The sequence below is a fragment of the Carlito syrichta genome, unplaced genomic scaffold, assembly GCF_000164805.1.
Source record: "Carlito syrichta isolate Samal-C Ts95f unplaced genomic scaffold, Tarsius_syrichta-2.0.1 Scaffold303645, whole genome shotgun sequence".
Taxonomy (NCBI): Eukaryota; Metazoa; Chordata; class Mammalia; order Primates; family Tarsiidae; genus Carlito; species Carlito syrichta.
The window spans coordinates 569,467-589,934 of record NW_007247741.1 but is presented as its reverse complement, the minus strand read 5'-3'; positions in this window follow the sequence as shown (position 1 = coordinate 589,934).

Sequence of the window (20,468 nt, the reverse complement as noted above, 5' to 3'; positions counted from 1 at the left end):
TACAGTAAATTATCTCAGGAATTAATCAAATAATCAACAGAATGTTAATAGATATACAGAATATTTAAACTGCAAAATGAACAAAATTTCTCCAATTGCCGCATAAAACCACTATGTCTAGCAACTATGAAAGACAGCTTCCTATAGAGTTTATATAGAGCAAATAATTACTAAAACAAAACATTTTGTATTACAAAGAAGAAATTTCAAAGAATATATTAATAAAAATAATTCTTCTGACCACAATAGAATGTACCTACATATCAACTTAGGAAAGAAAACAAGAAAATACCCAAATATATGGAAATGAAGCATTATGCTTCTAAAAACTAATTGATCAAAAGTGAAAATATAATGGAAATAGGAACTATTTTTCATGCAATGAAAATATGACATCAAAATTTTAAGATAAAGAGAAATGATTAAATAAAATTATAACATTAAATGCATTTAAGAAGATGAAGGACTACTCCCAATTATGAAAACATTTATTTCAAGAGCCTAGACAAAGCACACCATACTTCACCCAGAGAAAATAGAAGAAAAAAACCCCGGCAGAATTGTTATTTTTTAAAACATAAAAAAAGACATAGACAAAAGTTACTCCTTTGAGAGAAATTTGATAAGTTTAGGACAGTGCAATCAGTAATCAATCAGTAAAATGAAAAGAGAAGGGAGAGAAATTGATAGCAAATTACAAATGATGTTGGGAATTAAAGAAGACTGACTGCAAAAGTTATGACCTTTAAAAAAACCAAGTTTATAACTGTAAACTATAACACCATCCTGACTGGAGGTAGATGGTATTTCAGAGTAATTTTAATTTGCATTTCTTTGATGACTAGTGAGGTTGAGCATTTTTTCATGTATCTGTTGGCTGCTCATAAGTCTTTTTTTTTTTTTTTTTTTTTTAGAACATCTATTCATATCTTTTGCCCACTTTGCAATGGGGCTGTTTGTTTTTTTTTCTTTTCAGCACGTTTGAGTTCCTTGTAGATACTAGATGTTAGGCCTTTGTTGGACATACAGTTGGCAAATATTTTTTCCCAGTCTGTGGGCTGTCTCCCTGCTCTCTTGATAGTTTCTTTGGCTTTTCGGAAGCTTGTCAGTTTGATGAGGTCCCACTAGTCGATCTTATCTCTTATGGCATGGGTGCTTGGGTTTTGATCAGGAATTGGTTGCCAGTTCCAATTTCCATAAGTGTATCTCCTGCATTTTTAAGGTTCTTATAGTTTGAGGTTTTACATTTAGGCTATCATAAATAACTAAAAACACAACAGATACTGGCAAGGATGCAGCGAAAAGGGAACACTTCTACACTGTTAGTGGGAGTGTAAACTAGTACAACCTCTGTGGAAAACAGTATGGCAATTCCTAAAAGATCTAAAATTGACCTTTCACCTCCTTACTGGGCATATACCCAGAAGATCTCAAATCACTATAAAAAAGATACCTGCACACATATGTTTATAGCAGCATTGTTCAGTAGCAAAACATGGAACCAACCATGCTGCCCATCAAAAGAGGTCTGGATTTTTAAAATGTGATACATGTACATGATGGAATATTATGCAGCCACAAAGAAGAACAAAATCACAAACTTCACAGCAACCTGGATGGACTCAGCGTCTATAATACTGAGTGATCTTTCACAGAAACAAAGAACTGAATATCACATATTCTCACTCATAAGCGGACCTTGAACAACCATAGCAATAATATAAGGAAAGGATTGGCAGTAGCGGGAAATTGTTGGGAGGGGAGTGGGGAAGTGGGAATGGTAGTAGTGGAATCTGCCTGGGGAAAGGGGGGCACACCTCGTCAACAAGGGCACCTGCATAATGAATATACCTAACCCTGAATTGTACCCCACATCTTTAAAATTTAAAAAAAAAAATCAAAGAGAAAACTATAACACTGTTAAACTTTAAAATGAAGATTAAATGGTCCTTAAAAATCTTGGGAAAACTGATCAAAGAGTGAGTAAAAAATTCCAATAACTCTACGTATACTAAAGAAATTTAATCCATAACTAAAAATGTCATAAAAGATAAAACTTTGAAGTCAGTTGCTTTCCCAACTGAATTCTTCCAAATATGTGAGAGATAATATCAGACTTACACAAAATTTCAGATAATGGGAACAGAAGGAGCACTTTAAACTATTTCATAAGCATGGTAAAATCTTGATAACATATCCTGAATTACAAAAAGTAAAATTAAGGGCCTTTCATTACCATAGATGAAAAACCCTAAATAAAATATTAACAAGCCAGCAATATATAAAAAGAATAATTTATAGTGATCAGATGAGTTTTATTCCTAATTATGCAAGTTAAGTTAATACAATTCAATCATTATTGGTTAATACAGCATCTGAATAAAGTGCATGATCTCAATTTATTAAAAAAGATTGATAAATTTGAGACTCATTTATTATTCTTAAATACCTCAGAAAAATTATAATAGAAGTATGGTATATTATAACTTATCTTGACAAAATATATTTACACAAAACTTTATAGCAAACAACATTTAATCATGAAATATTGAATGTTCTCGTTCATAAAATACTGAAATAGTCTAGAATGAGACTATACTTATTGGTTTCTGTTCAACATTGTAGTGAATATCCTACCTGATATAAAAACCCCTTCATTAAAAAAAATAGTTTAATGATTGAAAAGAAAAAAAAATTGTCATTATTTTTGGATAAAATAAATATAGAAGTAGAAAAAGAAGAATAAATAGTAAATATTAGAGTTAATAGCTGAATTTTATAAGGTCACCAGATTTAAGCTCGATATACAACAATACTTGTACCTTTAGCAACTAACCATAAATATAACATTTAAGAAATAACAAAAAAAAAGCATAAAGAAAGTCAAACTCAAAGGATCTCTACACTGAAAAATAAATTTAGAAGAGCTACTGAAATAGATAAATAGACCATATGTATAGTTTGACAGACTTAATATTATGACAATGTTTTCTCAAACTAACATATGGATTTAATGCAATATCAATCAAAACGCAAAAGATATAGTTTGCATAAAATTACAAGATGACTCTAAAATTTATTAAAACTGAAACCTAGCCTTTCTAACTAACACTATCTTAAAGAAAATAAAATTGAAGACAAGTAGCATGAAAACTCTGATTTTCCATTAAGTTACAATAATTGAGATAACATAGTAATAACAAGAAAATATATACTCTGACTCATAGAAGAAAACAAAATTTCAACTAGATCCACACATATGTGATCATTTAGTTTAAGATAAGGGTAAAATGGAAAATGATGCCATGTCAACCTATATAACAATATGGAAAAAATAGATGATTTTCCTTACATAACACCATAAACAAAAATGAACACAAATAATAATATACATAAAGAATACACAAAGAATTATTATAAAAAGAAAATTTGATAAATCTGAATTTATTAAAATTTCTATTTATCAGCACTCACCGATAAGAGAGCAAAATGTAAATTACTGTCTCCAATGTACACACAGAACTTCCAAACATCAATAAAAATTATTTGATCTGGGGACTTCAAGAAAGAGGATATTCAATACCATTAGGTAAATACACATGTACTCTGCGTCATTAATCAACAGGAAAAGGAAACTTAAATTCACAATAAATCCATCATTCATCAACTGGAATGGTTAATGTATATAATAATAATAATAATAATAGTAATAAATCTTCCAATAACAAATGTTCACAAGAATGTAGAGTCACTAAAACTCATGCATTGCTACTAAAAGTGTAAATACTATTGGTGTAAATACTATTAAGTCCTATTTTGCAATATCCTCTAAAGCTGAATACAAATTTATGGAAACTAAGAATCAAGTGCCTTTTATTTAAAAAAAAAGTTTTTCTAATCATCTAAAACTGATTAACAAGAGAGTGATTTGAGGTCTATACATATAACTGGGTGTAACACAAAAATGAAAGTGAATGTTTACAGGCAATAATATTGCTAAATCTCAAACTATATATTGAGCACAAAAAATAAGAAACAAAAAAGAAGATATACTGTATGTTTCCATTTATATAAACTAGATAGCTAGCTAGATGACCTAAGATGGTGGAAGTTAGAATAAGGATTATCTCATGCAGTAATGGTTATTTACAGGAAAAGTGGATATAATTGTTCTCTGGCTTCTAGAATATTATTTGTTTGATCTCTGTGTTGGTTACATGGTTGCATACATATGCAACATCTCATCAACTTGTACCTTTAAGATTAGTGGCAGAGATAAAGTCACCTGTGATTTTTGTCAAGGGCCATATTTTTACACTGTACACATATTTCGTTTACCTTGCATTAGCCAGATAGGTCTCATGGCCTCATCAAAAACTGAAAATGAGACTGTGACAGTTGTTCTATTTAAACTCCCTGGAAAAGAAGCAAGGTACAAATCCTGAAGATCACCAGCATTTCTGTTCACAGCAATTGATGCTATAATGATGATTAAAAATATTATTTCTGGGAGGACTGCTATATCAATTATATCTCACATCTCTTCAGGTTTCATATCTCCAAGACAATTTCCTAAGAATTTAAAAGCCTGACGCTTCAAAATGAAATAGACTTGAATTTGCTGATTTACCAGTCATTATGTAAAACTTCTAAGAGCATTCCTATAGCCTGAAGACTTATTATGAAATTCAGTTTCAGTGTGAGCCTGTTTTTTTGTCTTCTGTTCAGGAGATCAAGAGAAAGAAATCTCATGCAAAAGTTGTCAAAGCGCTAATAATACGAACTTTGTGAGAAATGAAGCAAAAGTCCCAAGAAGAGAAATTTTAATGCACGTGAGCCAAAAAATATTCCAAGTTTTCAGCAATTAAAATATTTTGCATATGAAAGCCTTTGGAATATTTGTTATCATTATTGTAAGCTTCAAATGCATCAGCTTTCATTTTCTAAACTGTAAAAAGGAAACAAACAAAACAAATGAAACTAGCTTCATTATGTTTCCTACAGATGTGCAGCGATGCTTAGACAATGTGTTTTATTTGTCCAAACCAGATGCTTCAGAATGTGCCATGGCTGGGTGGCTCCTTTTCATTGAGATGTCTTTCACAGAAAACCTGATTCTGCATTGACTGTAGTGTAAAGTAACTGGGAGGCACGTGGTCACACACACACACACAAACACACCCCCCCACACACACACGCACACACACACGCACACACACAAATAGCCAAAGAAGAAAAATTTATAGTAAAAAAAGAACATATATCCTAGTAGGTATTACATTTTCAGTATTTGAAGTAACACATAGATAAGCATTTAAAAAGTAAATAAATCTCATTCAAAACAAACTGGAAGTTTGCTATCCATATGTGTGTGTGTGTGTGTGTGCATTTGTGTGTGTGTGTGTGTGTGTGTGTGATTACATTATAAAACATGTGTTTAAGTTTAATCTCAGAGAAAAACAAAAGGCTTAATGAAAAAGGGTGCAAAAATACAGACCCAAGAATTATGAAGTAAATTACTGTATCTTTTAAAGCCTAAAAGACCTCCAAACCAACATTTTCTATAGTTGCAGAACTACTTATATCCATGCTCATTAACTCACATGATGTTCTTATCCACACTCAGTGATTTTTGCATGTTTCTCAATTAGGCAGCAAATAGAATGTTTATGTATTACATGGCAGAAAGAAGATATGCATTTGGACATACTCCAGCTGACTGCAAATGGGTTTCGGCTATTTACAGATGCATCTCCGTCATAGAACATAAATCTTTTCTTATGTAGATGTAACAGTACACTATTTTATAGGAAAGATGTATTCAGTGAATGGACTATTCCCCCAACTATGTATTTTATCTATGAAATATAATGGCTGCATTACAAAAAGCTACTTTAGCATGTGTTTGTTAAATATTATCTAATTGTGATTATTTTCCAGTAATCACAATATTTAATATAGTTATGGAAATAACTGGTTAACTCTATCTTTAAAGCAACTGAAAAGTTCTCAGATTTATGTCTTAATTTTAAATTTTCAGCAATAATTTTATTTTAAAGTACTTATAGAAATTGAGAACAAACTGAATGACCACTAATGGAAAATACAATTAGACAAAACAAAACATGTTCAAAATTTTTTATAAAACAAAGTTTTTTAGAAAAATAAATTAGACATATAAACTGACTCACAATAAATGGCTGCTTGAAAAAAGTATGATAGCAGATAACATTTTTTGATACTCCCAGAACTTTTCTCTATTCTTTTTTTTCAATGACATGCAATCATTTTAATTTGGCTCTAAGCAGTTATCAAACTATTGGGCTCTAAAGAATATTGACAAGCATAGCTCTTTGATAGCCAACAATGTATTTGTTTGCTTCTTTGAGAAAGGTTCTCACTCTGTCACCCAACCCAGAATGCAGTGGTGCAATCATAGCTCACTGCAGCCTTGGAATCCTGGAGTCAAACAATTCTCCCCTCTCAACTTCCTAAGTAGCTGAGACTTCTAGCACACACCACTACTCTTGGATAATTTATTTATTGTTATATATTTTTTGTAAAGTTGAGAGTCTTCCTGTGTTGCCTAGGCTGGTCTCCAACCCCTGGCCTCAGTAATCCTCCTACCTCAGCTTCCCAATGCTCTGGGATTTACAGGGGTGAGCTACTGCACCCAGCCTCAACAACAAACTTAGCTCTTTAACCAAGGTTTAATTAATTAGAGTATTTTCTTGGCATTTTTTAGAGTTAAGAGAAGAGTAATTCTCACTGTAGGGTAAGTTTGGTGGATGTGAGCCAGTGTACAGCTAGTGAGACAGTGAAAAATTAAAAAGCAACCACGATGCTTTAAGAGCACATCAGACACTTGAGAATAGGGATACATGCTTGTGTCTTAATTATCACAGAAGAAATAAATAAATACATAAAGATGAAGAAAGATGGAAATAACTGCCTAACTCCTCCTCCCCCAGTCCATGGGATGCTGGCCCACATTGAGAGCAACCCAATCAGCCTAGGCTGAGAGTGGAGGGGGAGAGCTGAAGTTCAGAGCCTGCTCTCTATCACCAAGCGCCCAAAAGCAGCAGGCTTGGCACCTGCCAGTAGAGGAAAAAAGGAGAGGAACTTGAAGATCAGAAATGGACGCAAGAGGGAGATCTTTGGTTGGCCCACTCTTTCCATACATAACTTCTTGTATGTATCTTCTGACTTGATTTGCCCCCCTTTTCTCCTATCTTTTTTTGTTTTCTTGTTTGTATCGAGGTATTTTTGAGGGTGAATACATTTTTGTTTTTGTTTATGTTTATGCTTATTCGTTTGGTTATCCATGAGTTTGGTGGCCTATTTGTTTCTCTTCGCCCCCTTCTTTCTCCTCACCTATATTTCTTCTCCCTTATTTCTTTCTCTGTTCTCTTCCTTTCTCTTATTTCATTTTGATTTCAAGGGGCATACATACACTTTCACAGTATGGACATATTGTAAAGTGGTGAGAAGTGGATTCCAGGGGGCCCAAACCCCAGTAAGCAGATACTGCAATCTGCATGTAACTTCTGAGCCATAGCCCCCCCATTACACCTAAATCAACTCTCAAAACTGAAAAAGACACCACAGCACCTCTCTCCCAGCCTGACCTCAAAATTGAACAGATCCAGGGTAAAAGCTCAAATATGGAACATAAAAGACAAAAATATCAGAAAAAATCAACAAAACAAAATCTGGTTCTCTGAAAGGATGAATATGATTTATAGACCCCTAGCCAGATTGACCAAGAAAAAGAGAGAAAAGTCCAAATAAATACAATCAGAAATACAAAAGGTCAGGTCACAACTGACTTTGAAGAAATACAGAAGATTATTAGAGATGAGTGTGCACACCTGTATGAAAAAACCTCAAAAACCTAAATGAAATGGAGGACTTTCAGACATCACACAACTTCTCAAGGTTGAAACAAGAAGAAAGTAGGACCATAAATAGCACAATACAACTCAGGAGATTGACTCCATCATAAGAAAACTACCAAAAAAAACCTGAAAAACAAAAATCAAAAGCCCTGGACAAACAGCTTTCTAGCAAAATTCCCCAAAATATATAAAGAGGAATTGATATCAATTCTATTGAAAGTATTCCAGGCAATCAAGAAAGACAGCACTCTCCCCAAATCATTTTATGAAGCTAACATCACTTTGATACCCAAACTGGGTAGGATCCAACAAAGAAAAAGAAGAACATGCCAATTTCCCCGATAAACATAGATGCAAAAATTCTCATCAAGATCTTAGCAAATCGAATCCAACAATACATCTCAGAAATCATCAACCATGACTAAGTAAACTTTATCCTGGGATGTAGGGCTGGTTCAACATCCACGAGACCATAAATGTAATTAAATACATCAAAAGATGTAGAAACAATAACCACATGATTATGCCATCAGATTCAGAAAAGGCTTTCAACAAAATCCAACATCCCTTATTGATACTTACCCTTGAACACCTAGATATAGAAGGAACATATCTCAAAATAGTAAGAGCCATCTATGACAAGCCCACAGCCAACATGTTGCAAAATGGACAGAAATCAGGAATATTTCCTTTGAGAAGTGGAACAAGACAAGGCTGCTCATTCTCACCCCTCCTTTTCAACATAGTGTTGGAAGTCCTAGCCAGAGAAATCAGAAAAGAGAAGGAAATTAGGGGCAACCAAATAGGAAAAGAGAAAACCAAGTTATCCCTCTTTGCTGATGATATGATCCTATACCTTGAAAACCAAAGAAAATACATAAAAAACCACCTTACATTGATAAAGGATTTTGGAAAGTCTTGGGGTACAAAATAAAGGTGCAAAAGAGAGTTGCATTCTTATATACCAACAACAAACAGGCACAGAACCAAATAAAAAGCACAATCTCATTCACAATAGCCACAAAAAAATGAAATAACTTGGCATCTTCCTAACCAGAGACACGAAGGATCTTTGCAATGAAAACTTCAAGGAAATCAAATAAGACGCAGACAAATGGAAAAATATTACATGCTTATGGATTGGTAGAATCTACATTGTTAAAAGGCAGTTTACAAATTCAATACATTATCCATTAAATTGCCAACATCATTCTTCTCTTACCTGGAAACAATATGAAATTCATATGGAAACATAAGCAAACACAAATAGCCAATACAATCCTTAGCAAAAGAAACAAAGTAAGGAAGTATCACAATTCCAGACTTAAAATTTTACCATAAAGCTACAATAAGCAAAACAGTTCTGTATTGGTACAGGAACAAGGATACAGACTACTGGAATAGGACAGAGATTCCAGAAGCAAACGCTCAATTTCTCATTCAACCCATCTTCAATAAAGCCTCCACCAACAACCCCTGGAGAGAGGAAAACCAATTCAGTAAATAGTGCTGGAAAAATAGGCTGACCACATGCCGAAGAATGAAACAAGACTTCTACCTGTCACCATACACAAAAATCAACACTAGTGAATCCAAGACAAGCTCAACTTCTCATTCAACCCATCTTTGATAAAGCCTCCACCAACAACCACTGGAGAGAGGAAAACCTATTCAGTAAATAGTGCTGGGAAAATAGGCTGACCATATGCCGAAGAATGAAACAAGACTTCTACCTGTCACCATACACAAAAATCAACTCTAGTGAATCCAAGACAAGTGGGACCTCACCAAACTGAAAAACTTCTGTAAAGCAAAAATAAACCATCAAGAGAGCAGGTAGTCCACAGAAATGGGAAAAAAAAAATTTACCAACTGTATATCTGACAAAAGTCCAGGTTCTATAAGAAACTCACACATGCCAAAAGAAAAAAAACAAGCAGCCACATTAAAAAGTGGGCAAAACATATGAATAGACACTTCTCAAAGGATGACATACGAGCAGCCAACAGATACTGCAAAAATGCCTAGGCTCACTAATCATCAAAGGCAAATCAACATCACACTAAGATACCACCTAACTCCAGTCATGATGACCAGCATCAATAACTCAAAAAACAGCAGATGCTGATGAGGATGTGGAGAAAAGGGAATATTTCTACACTATTGGTGGGGATGTAAACTATTACAACTTCTATGAAAAACAGCATGACGATCCCTAAAAGATCTAAAAACTGACCTTCCATACAACCCAGCAATCCTCCTGGGAATACACCTGGAGAAACTCAAATCATTCTATGAAAAAAGATACCTATACACATATTTATTTCAGCACTTTACAGTAGCAAAAACATGGAACCAACCATGCTGTCCATCAAAACTGGACTCGATTAAAAAAAAATGGTACATGTACATGATGGGATATTATGCAGCCATAAAGAAGGACAAGCATATGGACTTCATAGCAACTCAGATGGATTTAGAGTCTATAATACTCAGTGATCTATCATAGAAATAAAAATCTGAGTACCACATGGTCTCACTCATAAGCGGACCCTGAGCATTACTCATAATGCAAGAAGGGAATAGGCAGTATCAGTACACTGTCAGGGGAGGTAAGGGCACATGACCTCAATAAGGGTACCTGATCTCAAATCAAGTGAAGTAGGGACCACAGGGTTCCAAAACTTTACCTGTACAATAATCACTTATCTGCCTAATTTTGAATTGTACCCCACACCTTTAAAATAAATAAAATCTATTTTAAAAATCTAATATAGTTACTGTTGACTCATGAAGAAGTATTTTTAAACATTGAAATAAGAAAGTAAATTAATTATACTAAATTATACTAAATGAAATCACAATTACAGTGGAATCTTGCTGTTTTGTATTTTTTTCACTTTTTTTATAACTAAATATCAAATACTTATACATTTATTGAATAGTTTTCCAAATTAAGACCAATGTAACTGGAGTTTTAGGTATTTTTCTTTGGTAGTGTGTTGTATTTTTGTTGTTTATTTAAAATTTTTTAATTAAGAAATTTTAAAACATATACAAAGGTACATAAAATCATATAATCCTTAGACATCCATCAACTTACTTCAATGATTATGACCAATTTTATTATGTCTAACTCTGTAAGCAGCTTCTCTCCCCAAGTATGTTATTTTGAAGAAAATCCCATAATTTCTTATATCTTATATTTATAATTTTTCAGGTGTTTCTGTCTTCTGAAATGGCCTATAAGCAATTATATGTAAGTAGCAACGGGCAAACCTTAGCACACATACATCAACTTCTAAATTCCACTGCTCACTTAAAGGAACTAAGGAACCTTGGGAGGAATGTTGATTGTAGAGCTAGGACAGAGCCTAGAAATTCATTTGCCATGATGTAGCACTAAAACAAAACAAAAAATAAATAAAAGAGAGAAACATGCCAAAGAACTCAAGAGGGTCTTCACTGACCAAATTTGGGATATTGAAATAATTATATCATCAGCTTACACTTATGAAAATAAGGGTTCATAAAGTCATATAAGTAATAAGCATATATACTTGTATACATAAACAAGAAGTGAAATTTCTTCCTTATAGTAGGTTGCCTATTCACTAATGTAAAAAGAGTTATTATCATAAATCATCATTTTCCTGTCATTTTAGTAATAACTGATTCAGGCAAAAATTATCAGTGGATGCAAGACTATTAGATATTTACAAACATTCAATAATTCTTCTCACAAATCTCTTATTAATTAAAATAAAGGGAAAAAAGAGAGCAACCTTACAAATACTGATGTCTTCCAGTACTTGTACTTGGATCAATTTAACCTCACCAATGATGGAACAAGCCAGCATCAGTGCCCTCCTAATATGATACTCTGAGAATGATTGAATATTACTCTTATTTTATGTCTATAAAAATGTAATACCTAAATCTGATCATCAGCAAACATCAGAAATACCTAAGTGGATATTGATTCTGCAAAATGAAGAAAGTAACCAGCTCCTAAGCACAGCATGATGGCAGTTATTTATAAGGTTGGCTGTATGTTCATTGATTCAGCTGGAAAGTTATTGAGTTCAAAAGAATTTAGATAATTTATTACTTACAGAAATAGTGACATATTGGTGTTGGTTTCCTAAGTCCCCCTTTCCAGAAGGTGGCACAAAAATGCTAGTTGTCTATTGCACATCTAGTGGAAACATTTATAGAAGAAGCCTAAAATTGGGAGACTTTAATCTTATACAGAGATTGCTGGCAAACTTGTTCATGAATGATATTATGATTCTCTGACTCCCAGTTGTAAGACATTTTTCCAAGGAAGGTAGTCTTCTTATTTTGGGAGGCATCAGATGAGGAGGATGTTGAAATCTTTACTACCTGGGAATATAAAGTAAATTTTCTCCAGAGAGAATTATTTATCCATTTATATGGGGATATCTGCTTATACAGAGTGGAAAAAAATATCCTGGAACAAATGAGCTGTTAGATGTGAGATGCTTAGATAGTGTAGAAAGTGAGAAATTCATGGAGAATTGTGTCACAACAATACATGACCTCTACTGTTAAAACAGAAATGTCACTTTCATTACAGACAAAAAAGGGGAGAAACAGCACTGTCCTCAGAAAAAGTCACTATAATATATATATTTTTAAAAAGAAAGATCATGCCAATTCCTGCTCTTGCTATAAATAGTGCTGCATTAGATGAAAATGCAATGATATCTGCTCCTTCTTGGAAGCAGTCTTCCCAAAAAAAGATAAGAATGTGTATCAAGAAAATGCAACAGGAAACTGACTGCATGGTCAAGAAGATCTAATATATGGGGAAAGTAACACCATAAAAAAGGCCAACAAGCTCAATTACTGAAGACACTAAAGCCTGATTAAATAGAATTAATAGAATACTCATGTTATTTTTAAAAATTAACTATAATGTTTAAGTTCATAATTATAAAACAGGATATCTCATAATTAAGGCAAGAACATGGTTATCTCCATTGGTTTGTGGATATCAACTAGATTAAGAGCTTGGGTATGTAAATCATTGTTTATAAAAAAGTAAATGAACAACCATAAAATTACACATACATTACACAGATAAGCAGAGGATGAAAGTTGTTCCAATATTTCTCAAATAAATCACTAATGTAGTTTCTCTACAAACTTTAATGGTAAGTGAATATAAGAGTTGGATAGTATGAAAAATTAAGTAATGATAGTAGGTTGGGAAGTTCTAACATTCATATTTTAGCAGTTCCATTAGAGGAAGACCAAGAGAAGGAAAGATAAACAATATTGAAATAATCAATAACACAAAAATGCCCCAGATCTGAGAAAACAATGTGTCAAATAGTGAGAAGAAAAGAGTAAAGATTTCATGCCTAGAGCTATATTAATAAACTTTCATTGCATTAATAATAATGCCAAAATCTTATAATCTATGTGAAATAGAGGGGAATACAATCTTCAAAGTACAAAATTTAGATAATTATGAAACACTCCCTAGGAAAGTAGATCAACATTTTTAAAGCACTTCTAAGGGTTAATGTGCTTACCAATATTAGTTTTATTAATATAAGAGAAAACCCTGATGTGTCTTTATATTGTAGTTTATCAGTGAAGCTACACTATAAGTGGGTATTGATTAAGAGTGTTGTCATCAGAGACAGATGGCATGGGTTAAAATCCTGGATCAATTTAGAATTGTCTAAGTTCAGTCTTGGTCATTGCCAACACCTTTGCCTCAGTTTTCTTAACTACAAAACTGGGTAAATAAGAGCAATAATTTCATATGGCTTTTGTGAGAAGTCAATGAGTTTGTAAATATAAAGTGATTAGCATAACTATTCATGGTCCATAGTTACTGTTAAACAAATGCCAGAGATTTAGTTAGTTTTATTAAGCGAAATCCTATGGATAGATCTATTCTACTATATGTTTTTCATCTGATTTTCTTAAAACAAAACAAATCAGTTTGTATTTTAAAGATTAAAATGTTTTTTTCAATGTTTCTGTTTTTAAAAATAGATTTGGTATTTATGTTGCATCCCCAGAATCAAAAGAATTACCAAAATATAATTCTGCTGATAGCAAAAAATACAGGCGATATCAGCAGAAATGGTGGCGTAAGGATCTCTGCATCCTCTTTTCATAAAAGCAATAAAAAACAGGCACACATTCTAACAGCCAATGTTTTCAAAACTCTAGAAATTAACAAAAAGCTTGCAACAATCTGGGAAGTATTTATTTGGAAAAACTGCTGAATATTTGTAGGAACAATAAGCCTTGATACATTTCAACTTGCACTTACACCATCTCCCTCTCGTTAGCTCTACAGAAGCACAGAAAACCATGCTTAATACTTGCCATAATACTCCATAATCATGGCAAGTATTAGCATCATAGCAGCCTGCGAAGAGGAAAGAATGTGATGGGAACTTTACTAAAGCCTCTGTACCAGGTAACTTTTACTTTTTGGCATGTCTGGAGAATATCACTCATAAAACTTGTCTCTATGTGCCCCCTTTGTGAATAGTCTTTTCTCCATATTATTTGTCAAAAACAATCAGTGCATTTGCTCAACATGGCAGTTACTCAAAATGGCAGATAACTGAGACAGCAATGATGGTGGCAAGATACTAAGTACTTAAATGGAAAAACTGAGCTATAGATGTCCATAGAAGACATTAAAAACTTGATGTTTTGCTGGGACCTAGAAGATCATGCACATGTATAAAGGTTTACGCATATCTGAACAATACAGGCATGCCTGATTTTATTGTGCTTCACTTTATTGCACTCCATAGATCTTGTGTATTTTAAAAATGGAATACTTTTGGCAACTCTGGATTTAGCAACTCTATCAACACAATTATTCCAACAACTGGCAATCACTTAACGTCTCTGTGTCACAATATTTTCATTTGTTATTATTAGTATTAATATTATATCAGTTATGGAGATTTGTGATCAGTGATCTCTGATGCTACTTTTGTAATTGTTTTGTGGTATAACAGACCATGCGCACAGAAGACGGCAATCTTAATTAATAAATGTATTTTCTAACTTTTCCACCTACCTGCCATTTCTTCATCTCTCTCACTCTCCGTGGCATCCCTATTCTCTGAGACGTTACTGTACTGAAATTAGACCTACCAATTAATGTTACAGTGGTGTCTAAGTGTTCAAGTAAAAGGGTCACACATCTCTCACATCAAGTCAAACACTAGATGCGATTAAGCTTAGTGAAGAAGGCACGCAAAAAGCAAAGACAGGCCAAAAGAGAGGCCTCTTGTGCCAAAAAGCTAGCCAAGTTGTGAATACAAAGAAAAATTCTTGAAGGAAATTGAAAGTGCTACTCCCGAAAACCCACAAATGACAGAAAGTAAAAGAGCCTTTTGATGGTGTGGAGAAAGTTCAAGTGGTCTGGACAGAAGATCAAACTAGCCACAACATTTCTTTAAACCAAAGCCTAATCCAGAGCAAAGCCTTAAGTCTTTTCAATTCTGTGAAGGCTGAGAAAGATGAGGAAACTGCAGAAGAAAACCTGGAAGCTAGCAGAGGTTTATTTATGAGATTTAAGAAAGAAGCCATTACCATAGCATAAAAGGACAAAGTGACGCAGCAAGTGCTGATGGAGGTGCTGCAGCAAGTTCTCCAGAAGATCTAGCTGAGATCATTGATGAAAGTGACTACACGGCACAAGACATTTGCAATGTACCTAAAAGAGTCTTCTTTTAGAACAAGATGCCATCAAGGACTCAGAGACAGACAGGAAAACTCAACGTGAGCAGGCTAACTCTCTTGTTTAAGGACTGACACAGGCAGTGACGTTAAGTTGAAGTCAATACTCATTTAGCATTCTGACAATCCTAAAGCCCTTAAGAATAATGCTAGCTCTACTCTCCCCGTGCTCTATAAATGGAATATTAAAGCCTGCATGACATCACATACATTTACAGTATGGTTTACTGAATGTTGTAATCTCGTTGAGACCTACTCAGAAAAATGGCTTTCTTACAAAATATCACTGCTCATTGACAGTGCACCTTGTCCTCCTAGAGCCCTTATTAAAACGTACGTGGAGATTCATGGTGTATTCATGACTGCTAACCCAGCATATATGAGTATTCTGCATCCCATAGATCAAGGGGATCTAACAATATATTCATGTGGTTTTTGTTTTTATATCTGTTGATGTGTTTAATTACATTCAGTAAATAGTGCTGAGAAAACTGGATGCGGAAGATTGAAACAGGATCCCTATCCCCATACACAAAAGTCAACTCTAAATGGATCAAAGACCTAAATGTAAAACTTCAAACTATAAGAGCCTTAGCAAATGCAGGAGACACCCTTATGAATATTGGTACTGGCAACCAATTCCTCATCAAAACCACAAGTGCCCATGTCAAAAAGATAAGATAGACAAGTGGGACTTCATCAAACTTCCAAACTTCTGCAAAGCCAAAGAAACCATCAAGAGCATGGGGAGACAGCCTACAGACGGGAAAAAATATTTGCCAACTGTATATCTGACAAAGGCCTAATATCTAGGATCTACAAGGAGCTCAAATGTGCTGAAAATAAAAAACCAAACAACCCCATTAAAAGGTGGGCAAAAGATATGAACAGGCATTTCTGAAATGACATAGGAGCAGCCAACAGATACATGAAAAAAATGCTCAACCTCACTAGTCATCAAAGAAATGCAAATTAAAACCATACTGAGATACCACCTACCTCCAGTCAGGATGACCAAAATCAATAATTCAAAAAACATCTGATGCTGGATAGGATGTGAGAAAAAGGGAACACGTACACTATTGGAGGTAGTGTAAACTAGTACAGTGTCTGTGGAAAACTTTAACGATTTCTAAAAGATCTAAAAATAGACCTTCCCTTACAACCCCACAATCTCCATAAGGGAATATATCCAGAGGAACTAAAATCACTCTATGAAAAAGATATTTGCACATGTATGTTTATTGTAGCATTATTCACAATAACAAAAAACATGGAAACAACTGTGCTGGCCATCGAAGGAGGACTGGGTAAAGAAAAAATGTGATACTTGTACACGATGGAATATTACACAGCCATAAAGATGGACAACATTATGAACTTCTCAGCAACTTGGATGGACAGTCTATATTACTCAGTGATCTATCACAGAAACAAAAAACTGAGTACCACATGTTCTTACTCATAAGCAGACCTTAAACAATTATCAAAATATTATAGAAAGGGATTGGCAGTAGTGGGAAACTGCCAGGGGGCAGGGGGTGTGCATACCTCATCCACAAGGGTACTTGCAAAATAAACATTTTATACCTAATGCAAATTGCAGCATATATTTTCATTTTAATTTTTTTTTAATTTTAAAGTTGTGGGGTACAATTCAGGGTTAGCTATACAAGTGTTCATTATCCAGGTACCCTTGTGGATGAGGTGTGACTTCCCTCCCAAGCAGTTTCCCTCAACTGCCAATCCCACTCCCCCTCCCCTGGCAGTTTCCCGCTACTGCCAATCCCTTTTTTTTTAAAATGTGGTTATACAAATTTATTTCTGTAAAATAATTCAGATCTTACACACACATACAAAAACACTTGTCTATGTATCTGCATACTCATGTGTGTATATATACAACCCAGTCCTAAGCTTTGTACCAAACAAAATAATTTTTAAAACAGTTTTTAAGAAACAAGGCAACATGTAGAAGTTTACCAATGTTCTAATGATGTATAATATTTTAAAAATTGGGACATATAGAGTTTAAATTACCAATCTCAGCCCATACTAAAAAAAATAAAAATAAAATGACATCAGGTTTTCCTCTCTGTAGAGTGATAGTTTGTGTTCTGGCAAATTATGGAGTATAAATTTATTTATTTGAGTTGGAGTCTCTCAATCGCCGAGGCTGCGGTGCAGAGACATACACACAACCACCACAACCTCTACCTGCTAAGCTCAGGAGATCCTTCACCTCAGCTTTCTAAGTAGGTAGAACTACGGGCATGTGCCACCTTGCTTGGTTAATTTTTCTTAATTTATTTTAAAGACAAGATCTGATCAACTTGCCCGGGTTGGTTCCAAAATTCTGGACTCAGGCAATGCTGTTGCTTCTGCCTTCCAAAGTGCTAGGATTACTGCATGAGCCATGAACCTGGCTTGGAGTATTAATTTCTATAGAATCACATTTGAAATCTCCCTAGGTGAGGAAATCATAAAGCTGAAAACATAAAACATCTGTCCACATTGTTCTTGGTATTTCAGAGTCAAAAAACAAAGTCACTACTCTCACATATTTCCAATATGATGCAAAAAGAAAACACAAAAAACAGTTTGTAAATAAATGAGCTGATACTTCCATACCCCCAAAGCAAAAGAAGAGCAGTGTGAGCAGGGCTCGGTGGCTAAGCCTGTAATCCCGCACCTTTGGGAGGTTGAGGCGAGTGGATTGCCTGAGCCCGCGGGTTCGAGACCCGCCTGGGCAGCGAGACCTCATCTTTACAATAAATCAAAAAATCAGCCGGGTGTGGTAGCGCGTGCCTGTAATTCTGGCTACTTGGAAGGCTGAGGCGGAAGGATGGCCGGAACCCAGCAAGTCGAGGCTGCGATGGCCGGGAGCGGCCACTGCAGTCCAGTCTGGGTGACAGGGTGAGACTCCAACTCAAAATAAATAAATAAATAAATAAATAAATAAATAAATAAATAAATAAATAAATAAATAAATAAATAAATAAAAAAGAAGAGCAGTGTGATCGTGCAGTCCCTTATGAACCATTAAGAGAACTGTAATTTTCACTGTAACCTTTAAGAAAAATCACTGAAGGAAAACAAGTTTCTGGAGAATTTCAGTGCATGGAACAATAGATGTTCCTTTGTGAAATCAAGAGGGGAAAAAAAAAAAAATCCTAGGCTCCTCAGGAACTATTTCTTTTCTTTTCTTTCTTTCTTTTTATCTTTTCTTTTTTTTTTTTTTTTTTGAGTTGGAGTCTCACTCCTTTGTCCAGGCTGGAGTGCAGTGGCACACATGCTCACAGCCAACCCAGCATTGACCATGCTGTGCTCCAGTGATCCTTCCACCTCAGTTTTCCCAGTAGCCAGAACTACAGAACTACCACACCCAGCTATTTTTTAATTTAATTGTAGAAACGAGGTCTCACCAAGTTGCCTGCGCTGTTCTCAAACCCACGGGCGTAGGCAATCCACTTTCCTCGGCTTCCCAAAGTGCTGTGATTACAGGTTGAGCCACTGAGCCGGGCCAGGAACTATTTCTGTAAGAGCAGACCACATCGCAAACCTTTCAAGCTTGCTTCCACCTTAACATTTGTCATCTGCTTCCTTCACTCCTCCCTACCTGGGGGACTGGCTAATGTGCTGTGTCTCCAAGGCACCTTACTTCGACCCAGACAGGTGATCAGGTCCGGCTTAGAGACAGCAAGACCACTAATATAGTGTGAAGGGTGGTTACAGATCAGTTAAAAATAGGGCAAGGTGCCGGGCTCGGTGGCTCAGCCTGTCATCCCGCGCCTTTGGGAGGCTGAGGTGAGTGGATGGCCTGAGCCCGCGGGTTCGAGACCCGCCTGGGCAGCGAGACCTCATCTCTACAATAAATCAAAAAATCAGCCGGGTGTGGTAGCGCATGCCTGTAATTCCGGCTACTCGGAGGAAGGATGGCCAGAGCCCAGCAGGTCGAGGCTGCAGGGGCCAGGAGCGGCCACTACTCTCCAGTCTGGGCGACAGAGTGAGATTCCAACTCAAAAAAAAAAAAAAAAGGGAAAGGTTCATGTCAAAATGAAACATCTCTAATTCTTTTCTGCGCCAACACATCACTAAGTTTTCATTGAAAGCAGGAATCTGAAACATTTGTGCAAAGCAGAAACTCACAGAAAACATTCTACAAATGAACATGAAATCCTTGGTATGGAAGATAAATTGTTTCTTGAGATTGTCGTCGCCCTGAAAAAACAGATTCCTGTGGTTATCTACATCAACTTCTTGTACAAAATTTGTTGAGCAAGGTCTAGACATTCCCACTCTTCTGGAGAGAATTCTATGGCCACATCCCTGAATATCGACAGAACCTGGGAACCAGCCATTTTTGCCTCTTCCTTCTCCTACTTCTCCAGCATTTCTTTTCAGGTGAGATTATCATCTCCTGGCTTCTGGGTGTCCCAGCATCCTCAAAATGGACTCCCCAGACCTGCATGTCACAGGACAAAATGGGAAGGAAAAAAAGACTTGCTGTTCTCTCGGAGATGATCCAGCACTTACGTAGATGCAGAGCCCAGAAGCTGCCCTCTCACTTTCAGCTCCTCTCTGATTGGGCTGTTTCCAAGCTAGCACCCGCTGATTGGTTGGATAAGGCTACAGGCCACCACCTTCTGATCTAGAGTTACCGCAGATGTAATCAGACAGGGCTTCTCCCAGCTTCCGGATGTCCCGGCCTCCTCCCCACGGACTCCCTGCACCTCCAGGTCACAAGGCGACAGAGGCTGAAGCGAAGTCAGGCAACACGCTTGGGTCCCAGAGAGCAGGACAAAGTTGAGAGGATCA